At 39.5% G+C, this 9,909-nt stretch overlaps 1 non-coding gene across 1 annotated transcript; it reads right to left on the reverse strand.

The window, feature by feature from the left end:
- Positions 1-9,503: 9,503 nt before the first annotated feature.
- Positions 9,504-9,587, reverse strand: TRNAL-UAA (transfer RNA leucine (anticodon UAA)). The gene has a single exon. It is a non-coding gene; the product is annotated as a tRNA-Leu (tRNA).
- Positions 9,588-9,909: the final 322 nt, after the last annotated feature.

A 9,909-nucleotide genomic window follows, 5' to 3' on the forward strand; every position in this document is an offset into this window, starting at 1 on the left:
AAATGTAGGGTTTTGAAAGGGCTTTAATTTGGTACCTGTCCGAAGCCTGTATCTCTAACCGTTTAGGAGATATCGAAGGTTAAAGTTTTCCAACCTTTCTCCGTCGATATCTCCGCTTCTACTGGGAGTAGAGAGTCGTCCATGTAGTCCAAAATGTAGGGTTTTGAAAGGGCTTTAATTTGGTACCTGTCCGAAGCCTGTATCTCTAACCGTTTAGGAGATATCGAAGGTTAAAGTTTTCCAACCTTTCTCCGTCGATATCTCCGCTTCTACTGGGAGTAGAGAGTCGTCCATGTAGTCCAAAATGTAGGGTTTTGAAAGGGCTTTAATTTGGTACCTGTCCGAAGCCTGTATCTCTAACCGTTTAGGAGATATCGAAGGTTAAAGTTTTCCAACCTTTCTCCGTCGATATCTCCGCTTCTACTGGGAGTAGAGAGTCGTCCATGTAGTCCAAAATGTAGGGTTTTGAAAGGGCTTTAATTTGGTACCAGTCCGAAGCCTGTATCTCTAACCGTTTAGGAGATATCGAAGGTTAAAGTTTTCCAACCTTTCTCGTTCCGTTCTCGATATCTCCGCTTCTACTGGGAGTAGAGAGTCGTCCATGTAGGCAAAATGTAGGGTTTTGAAAGGGCTTTAATTTGGTACCAGTCCGAAGCCTGTATCTCTAACCGTTTAGGAGATATCGAAGGTTAAAGTTTTCCAACCTTTCTCCGTCGATATACTTCCGCTTCCGCTTCTACTGGGAGTAGAGAGTCGTCCATGTAGTCCAAAATGTAGGGTTTTGAAAGGCTTTAATTTGGTACCAGTCCGAAGCCTGTATCTCTAACCGTTTAGGAGATATCGAAGGTTAAAGTTTTCCAACCCTTTCTCCGTATCGCTTCACGTCGATATCTCCGCTTCTACTGGGAGTAGAGAGTCGTCCATGTAGTCCAAAATGTAGGGTTTTGAAAGGGCTTTAATTTGGTACCAGTCCGAAGCCTGTATCTCTAACCGTTTAGGAGATATCGAAGGTTAAAGTTTTCCAACCTTTCTCCGTCGATATCCAGCATTTCTCCGTCGATATCTCCGCTTCTACTGGGAGTAGAGAGTCGTCCATGTAGTCCAAAATGTAGGGTTTTGAAAGGGCTTTAATTTGGTGCCAGTCCGAAGCCTGTATCTCTAACCGTTTAGGAGATATCGAAGGTTAAAGTTTTCCAACCTTTCTCCGTCTTCTCCGTCGATATCTCCGCTTCTACTGGGAGTAGAGAGTCGTCCATGTAGTCCAAAATGTAGGGTTTTGAAGGCTTTAATTTGGTACCAGTCCGAAGCCTGTATCTCTAACCGTTTAGGAGATATCGAAGGTTAAAGTTTTACAGCCTTTCTCCATCGATATCCAACATTTCTCCGTCGATATCTCCGCTTCTACTGGGAGTAGAGAGTCGTCCATGTAGTCCAAAATGTAGGGTTTTGAGAGGACTTTAATTTGGTGCCAGACCAGCCTGTATCTCTAACCGTTTAGGAGATATCGAAGGTTAAAGTTTTCCAACCTTTCTCCGTTGATATCTCCGCTTCTACTGGGAGTAGAGAGTCGTCACTTACGGCAAAATGTAGGGTTTTGAGAGGACTTTAATTTGGTGCCAGAACCAGGCCTGTATCTCTAACCGTTTAGGAGATATCGAAGGTTAAAGTTTTCCAGCCTTTCTCCGTCGATATCCAGCCTTCCTCCGTCGATATCTCCGCTTCTACTGGGAGTAGAGAGTCGTCCATGTAGTCCAAAATGTAGGGTTTTGAGAGGACTTTAATTTGGTGCCAGACCAGGCCTGTATCTCTAACCGTTTAGGAGATATCGAAGGTTAAAGTTTTCCAACCTTTCTCCGTTGATATCTCCGCTTCTACTGGGAGTAGAGAGTCGTCACTTACGGCAAAATGTAGGGTTTTGAGAGGACTTTAATTTGGTGCCAGAACCAGGCCTGTATCTCTAACCGTTTAGGAGATATCGAAGGTTAAAGTTTTCCAACCTTTCTCCGTTGATATCTCCGCTTCTACTGGGAGTAGAGAGTCGTCATTTACGGCAAAATTTAGGGTTTTGAGAGGACTTTAATTTGGTGCCAGAACCAGGCCTGTATCTCTAACCGTTTAGGAGATATCGAAGGTTAAAGTTTTCCAACCTTTCTCCGTCGATATCCAGCCTTCCTCCGTCGATATCTCCGCTTCTACTGGGAGTAGAGAGTCGTCCATGTAGTCGAAAATGTAGGGTTTTGAGAGGACTTTAATTTGGTGCCAGACCAGGCCTGTATCTCTAACCGTTTAGGAGATATCGAAGGTTAAAGTTTTCCAACCTTTCTCCGTTGATATCTCCGCTTCTACTGGGAGTAGAGAGTCGTCATTTACGGAAAATGTAGGGTTTTGAGAGGACTTTATTTTGGTGCCAGAAACAGGCCTGTATCTCTAGCCGTTTAGGAGATATCGAAGATTAAATTTTTCCAACTTTTTCCGTTGATATCTCCGCATCTACTGGGAGTTGAGAGTCTTAATTATTGGTGAAATGTATGGTTTTTAGAGCACTACATTTTGGTGCAAGAAACAGGCCTGTATCTCTAGTCGTTTAGGAGATATCGAAAGTTAAAGTTTTCCAACTTTTCCGTTGATATCTCCGCTTCTACTGGGAGTTGACAGTCGTAATTAATGGTGAAATGTAGGGTTTTTAGAGGACTACATTTTGGTGCAAGAAACAGACCTGTATCTCTATCTGTTTAGGAGGTATCGAAGGATAAAATTTTCCAACTTGTACCTTTGATATCTCCGCTTCTACTGGGAATTGAGAGTGGAAATTTATGGTAAGATTAGGGTTGGTATAGGACTACATTGTGGCAAGAGCGCGTTCCTGTATCTTGAACCGTTTAGGAGATATAGTAAGTTAAAATGTTTAACTTGTGATGTTAATATCTCCGTTTCTACTGTGAATTGAAAGTCGAGCTTTATGGTCAAAGTAGGGTTGATATAGAACTATATTGCAAAAGAGCGTTCCTGTATCTTGAGACCTTTAGGAGATATCGAAGGTTAAATATGCTATCGATGAGGTTCGCTTATAACTTCCATTTATCTCAACAGCGCTTCTCGGGAACATTCCGTTCGAAAGGTTAGTCCGCGATAAAAAGTTTCTTGCGATTTGAGGCCGCTGTTGTTTAAAGTTAAATTGCAGCAATAGTATTGTTATCGGTCAACCCTGAGACCGGCTGCTAACATCCATTTGTGACGTCTGCCGCGCCTTTGCGATTACCGATAAATTCAGTTTTCTTGATTGCTCGCGCGATTTCAAGTGGCCATAATATATGGCGAGAATACATGGCAATATATGGGAATAATATATGGTAATAATATACGGCAACAATATATGGCAACAATATATGCCAACAATATATGGCAACAATATGTGGCAACAATATATGGCAATAATATAAGACAATAATTCATGGAATATATTTTTCGTTACAAGAGTCAATGCAAATTTGCGACATGCACAATGTAATAATAAAAGTAATAATAAAGTAATAATAAAAGTTCTTTCTGCGAGCTTTAAGTCAGACACTCACCAATGATGATATTGATGATGTCCTGTTGCATCCAACCAGATACACCAATGTCCGCCCATGTCCGCTGCCGCTCTCCATGTCACGCAACATCCATCTTGCAGCTCGTCCCACGGTGATCGCTACACTTTCATCACACTTCCGCGACGCGGTCGATACGCGGTATTAGAACGGCGATATTTACATCAATTAACGAACGTTTTACTCGCCATCGGTGGAAACTTTTTGCGCGCTGCGAAACGGACTCTATAAACTCGATCGGCGAGGAGTAAGAACCGTGTGAAAATTTATTGACTCGTCCAACGGATTTTTACGGTGCTTTTCGCGATTGCGTCTGAAAAGTCGCGAAAATGTGAGATTATCGATATCTACGAGTGAAATATTCGCGACGCGAATGCATGCGAGGAAAGATTAGACAATCAGAAACCGGTCCCCCTTAGGGAGCGCAAAGAGAGAGGAGCGGGGCAAAGTTTTCACGCATTATAGCTCTGTCACGATGAAGCTTACGTTCGCGATACTTTGGCGAAATGAGAATTTAAGTTTTCTTTGTTAGCAACGCAAGTAAAAACGCGTATATTGACAACCGCGGTCGCGATATTCAAAGGCACGCGAGCGAGGATACCTCAAGCTCGGCGTATGCTGGCGCAATTTCTACGCGCATTATACGCTACTCGAGACAATAGGGATTGTGATGAATGGACAATATTGCCAAATAATTCTACAGCCTGTTTTACAAATAAAAGAAAAGTAGCTAACGATATCGGCATTTAGGTATGAATATATTTTATACGGACAATTGAATATTGTCAAATAATTAAATAGTTAAGTAATTCTGCGGCCCGCTTGAAAAATAAAAATAAAGCAGCTGATGTCGGTGTCGCGTTTGTACATATGAATATTCTCTTATTCAGATGACTGAACATCAAAAGAGAATCATTCAGTATTTTAAATCTTGTATGTAATGTAGGCTATCGATCAAGTAATCCCCTGATTGTTTCGAGCAATGTATTTTATTCAACGTCACAAATACACACATGCAAGTATCTATTTGCAATTCGCATTGACTCGAACGATATTTTTTAGTCCCACATCCGTCATGCAGAATTTTGTTTCTCTTTTCATTTTGACTCACCGAAACGACTTGCAGTCAGAGCCGGCCACGTTCCGCTTCAACTCTGTAACAAAAAATTCACATTTGCTCATCAGATTTGACCAACGAGTGCGGGCGAGTAAAAGAGTAGTTTACCCTCTGCGATCGTAATTCAAGTCGAGCCGGAAATTATATCCCAGCTCTAGATCGCCAAGTCAAACAGAGGACTATAATAAACTTGTAAACTTACCTTCAAGCCGACTCTGCTTCGCCCGAACCGGATCCTCCGGTGCGGCATCCGCGTCCACCGGATTGCTGTTGCTTTCCGCAACAACTGAAACAGAAAAATAATTTTCCCGGTTGATAACCTGCGGTAGAGAGAGAATATCTTTGATCGGGACCAATCGAAAATACGGATATATTTTGATACGGAATTTTTATCTTTATATTTTTGTTCCAACATTGAAAATTTAAATGGGACTTGAAGCTTTCAAGAGAGCTGATGAGGAACAAGTTACAAAGGCAAAGATCGTAAAGAGTTGAACACAGATGTGTAGGAAACTTGTAAACTTTACCTTCCGGCCGACCTTGCTCTGCCCGAACCGGATCCTCCGGTGCGGCATCCGCGTCCGCCGGACTTGCTTCCCGCAACGTCTGGAACAAAAATTTAGCGTTCTTGGTTGGTAAGCTACGGTAGAGAAAAAATGGTTGGTCGGGATGAGTGGAGAATATTCGCTACGATTTTTTTTTCTTTATTGACATTGAATGTCTAGATAGGAGCTTTTGAAAGAGCTGACGAAAGAAAATGACAATAAGAAGCGGAGACAACAGTTGTGTGCTCTCGAAAATATTCTTTTACGGATTGACATTTAAATTCAGATCCCGTAACAAGAATAAACAAACTTGAAAGAAGCGCTGACCGAAAACAAAAACGATCGCAGTCTAAGAAGCGATATGACGTTGAATATTCTACACAAGACCAATATTCTCACACAGGAATTGGGAATGATTCAGAATGTTTGATTGAGAACATGATGAATTCGAGATCCACGTCCATGGACCGTTATCCGTCTCTGTCTGGATCAATATCTTTTGTATACAACAACGGAATAAATAGATAGACAGAGATCGACGAGAGTAATTGCAAATTCATAAAGTGATGATTACTAGTCGGATGATGACGGATTGTGAATGCCGAGCGCGAAATTCCGACTTCTTATTCCCGGAAAATTCGTCAAACGTACGCTCTCGTTATCGGAGACCTCCCGCGTAATAAATGATTCCACATACCTGGAAACGTGACGTATCGCTGCCGGCGTTCTGCTTCTCGACTGCTGAAGTCCTCCGGATTTCACTCGCTCACGCTTCTAATGCTGATACTCGCGATTCGACGGTGCAGTTAATGAATGAGATGCCGACGCGATGCCGATTGAGTATCTCGAGGACCGACGAGATATATTTCTTTTAATTACACGAGACGGAAGTGACGAGAGCGTCGCGCACGGCTGCTGCTGATGGAATGAGGTCGAATACATGAGGTGCGCGAGTATTATAATACGAAGGGCAAAAAGTGTCGTCGCTCGCGAGCCGATCAACACAATCGGCGCGATGTAAACATTGCGGGCCTCAGCGGCGGTTGAAGCAAGAGACTTGCCTTTGAGCGTCTCTTGTTTTCTCGAAGGTTTCGGAACGACGAGGGGAATGCGAGAAGGCCTTCAACTGTACGCGACATTGATGCACTCTATTTATTGATTACTGAAAATAAAGAAAATTACTCTGTCGAAGCATCGGACATTTGTTAGCTTTATGTTAATTAAAGAGGAATGTGTACGATTAGAAAATGTGTTAGCAATTATGCAGAGTGTAAGTTGTTGTGACGCCGTTTTCAGAGAATAATTAAAGGTCATGGTAGCGTTAAAGAATGGAATTTCATCCTATGCGAATTTAGTCGCGCTCTTATTAAATATTAGTCCTATATAAAATGTCGTATTTAAAAGTATTGTTTCGCATTCACGAGATTTTGTCGTGAATTCTGCTCTCAGATTGGATCGCGGGTGAATACTTTTTAATGCGACGGGGAATAGAACGTGAAAATCTTGTATGCCTCTGAATCCGAAAACGATTAGAAGAAGAAGTGAATATTTTTCAATACGAAAGTTCGCATTTAAAAATTATCGATTGCGATTGAATACAAGGCATATTTGAAACGAATTGAATTCTTGTTAATGCGAAGCATTCACTACTGCCATCTCGCATTTAGCGCGGTGAAATTTAATGGGAACTAATACTTTTTATTTTCCCTTTCTTCGGATCAGAAAGCAGAATTCAGACGTATTCAAAATGTCAATACTTTTTAATATGTTTCAGTTCGACATTTTATACAGGGAGATTATCCGCTGCGGACAATAACTCTTCTACTTTTCATTTAATATTCAATGATGATAAATAACATTTAATTGCATTCGTTTGGCTTTTTTTATTTCGAAAATAAGAAAATATATACCGGGGTGAGATTTTACCCATGACAACATTAACGTGATTTTCTTTGATGCTTTTTTCAAAAGTTCAAATATTTCGTCGACTCGCGGGATATTTATAATCGGAGTCTCGTCACGTTAATTACGTGAATAACACGTGCTCCTCCGAGCGGATCGAATGCTCACCGACGGCCACTGTCAGTGCCACAAGCGAATGTCCGGAGTGGACGGGATGCTGAATTAAAAAACAAGACGAAGTGAACGGGACGCGGACAACGATACATCATGCGTCTCCATACATGTCAAATTGTTTATTATAGAAGAGACTTTGATACGGCAATATATATTCGAAGATTTAACATTTAATAAGTACTTTTATTTTTTCTGCTCCTCCCCCCCTCTCCCCCGCTCTTTTTAGACCACCGGGCATAGTCTGGCATAGAGATGGCAACTGTCATTGCAGCACGGACATAAACCGCCTGAAAGTGGATGTAGCATGGACTTCCACCATATGCAGATTTTACCACCGAGACCTGAAAGTGGATGTACTATCGTAGTTCCCCTCTCAAAATGAATGCAGATGGCGTCCTTTCCCAGTGCGGAAAGTCGGTGTCGCAGAAAATGTCGTATTGGCCGCTCTCAGGTTACTCTCTGGTGCAACAAACTAGCTGCTTATCTCCACAACCACCACGCATTATCTACATTAATTTCTCGATATACACACACACACACATTCGACCTGTTTTCTGTATTGTTAGTCTTTTGATACTTTCCGACCTTTTTCCTATTTCATTATTTCATTATTTCATATTAACGGAATTTAGCGTATACCAGAGAAATCTTTATGCTATGCATTAGCGCCCTCTTAGGAATATTATGGCCGGAATATGAAACATAGCTCGAAATAAGTATGAATGTTAACAGAAATAATGATATAACATGTTATATCATTATTTCTGTTAACGAATAATACAATAATACAACAAATAATACAATAATACGAATAATACAAAGGATGTTAACAGAAATAATGATATAACATGTTATATCATTATTTCTGTTAACATCCATACTTATTTCGAGCTATGTTTCATATTCCGGCCATAATATTCCTAAGAGGGCGCTAATGCATAGCATAAAGATTTCTCTGATATACGCTAAATTCCGTAGGACCAACTGTCTTTATAGTATCTCGTCGGTGCCATCACGCAAAGTATACAAAGAGAAACATGAAAACGGTCAGTCTATAAGATTTGCACGGCTGAATTTTCCGACACGTCCCCTGACAAAATGTGTGTAAACTGTATTGTTACATAGGTTTCTTAGTAGTAATGGACATAGTTACCAACGAAATACTAATAAAGATCATTGATCTTACGAGATTCAGCTTATCAGAGAAATTTTGTTATGCGCTAACTCCCTTTTAGTAATATTGATTAGGTAATGTTAAGGAGGGAGAAGTAATTGCTGCAAGTTAATTATAAACTTTCAGAGGCTATCTATCTCCTTCCCTCCTCCTATTCGCTTTTCCTCAGAGTTGAAAAATAAATTCAATAATACAAGGCATAGAAAGAAAGCAAAGATACGAATGTTCGTGTTATCTTCGGTGTAGCTGAAATAGTCGGTATCGTCATGACTCTTGAATTACGTCCAAGCTCCTTGGGGCCCCTTTGCTAATATGAACATTTATCCAGGGTTGACAGTCTTTAACATTACCTTGTCAGTGACGCAGTTTATGTAATAGCATTGAAAAATGCGTCTCTTGTGAACTTTACAAAATGGCTGTTTTTTTCTGCTTTTCTCGATTTTTCTGAACGAAAAGAAATTTCTCTGAGAATATTTAGCTAAGATTCGAACCATACTTAACCAGACTACCGATACTAACCACCAAGATATTAATAAAGACCGGAAGATAAAAGATTAAACATCACGTTTATCGAAAAATTAAAACTGAAATAAACGATCAGAGCAATTTAAATAAAATACATACTAAAAGTATATTCTCAGTAAAGCTTAGTGATGGAATTATGTAACGTTGAATTAAAAGAATTTTTTATACGAGAATTGTATAAAGTCAAAAAGGTGCGAGTATAAACAATTATTTAATATAATATATAATAAAATATATAATAAAATATATATGTATATATAATAAAATATATATGAATATATAATAAAATATATATGAATATTGCTTCGTCAGTCACATATCCTTAATTTTATAATTTACTCAGGTCCATACTTTGCTACTATATTTTATAATACTACATGTATATTTTCACAAGAATAATTTAATAAATTTATTTATACACTTTGAGAGAAGTCAATAATATATTTTATTGATCACATCATGAAAAAAAAAAAGTTTGCCAGGTGTGGGGTTCGAACCCACGCTCCCAGATGGGAACCAGAACTTAAGTCTGGCGCCTTAGACCGCTCGGCCAACCTAGCTCGGTGTGGATGGGAGTCTTCAACAATGTATTCCTGGTACATCCGATATATATACTAGAATTTAACAATATATATATTAAAAATCTGCATATATTAAAAATACATTTCAGTCTTTAATTTAATGAAGCAACCTCTGCTCTCTAATAAGTTTCTCAAGTACTTGTAATATATAGCTCCTAGATCGATGTAAAAAATAATTTGTACTAAAAAATATATTGTAACAAAAAATATTCTCTCTCTCGTTTCTAAAATTTTTGAAAGTCAACTCGAAGTAAATAACAATTATATCTTCTTTCGTTATATTTGTTCTCAAATATGATTT

Source organism: Harpegnathos saltator, unplaced genomic scaffold, assembly GCF_003227715.2.
Source record: "Harpegnathos saltator strain DR-91 unplaced genomic scaffold, Hsal_v8.6 scaffold156, whole genome shotgun sequence".
NCBI classification, from domain to species: Eukaryota; Metazoa; Arthropoda; class Insecta; order Hymenoptera; family Formicidae; genus Harpegnathos; species Harpegnathos saltator.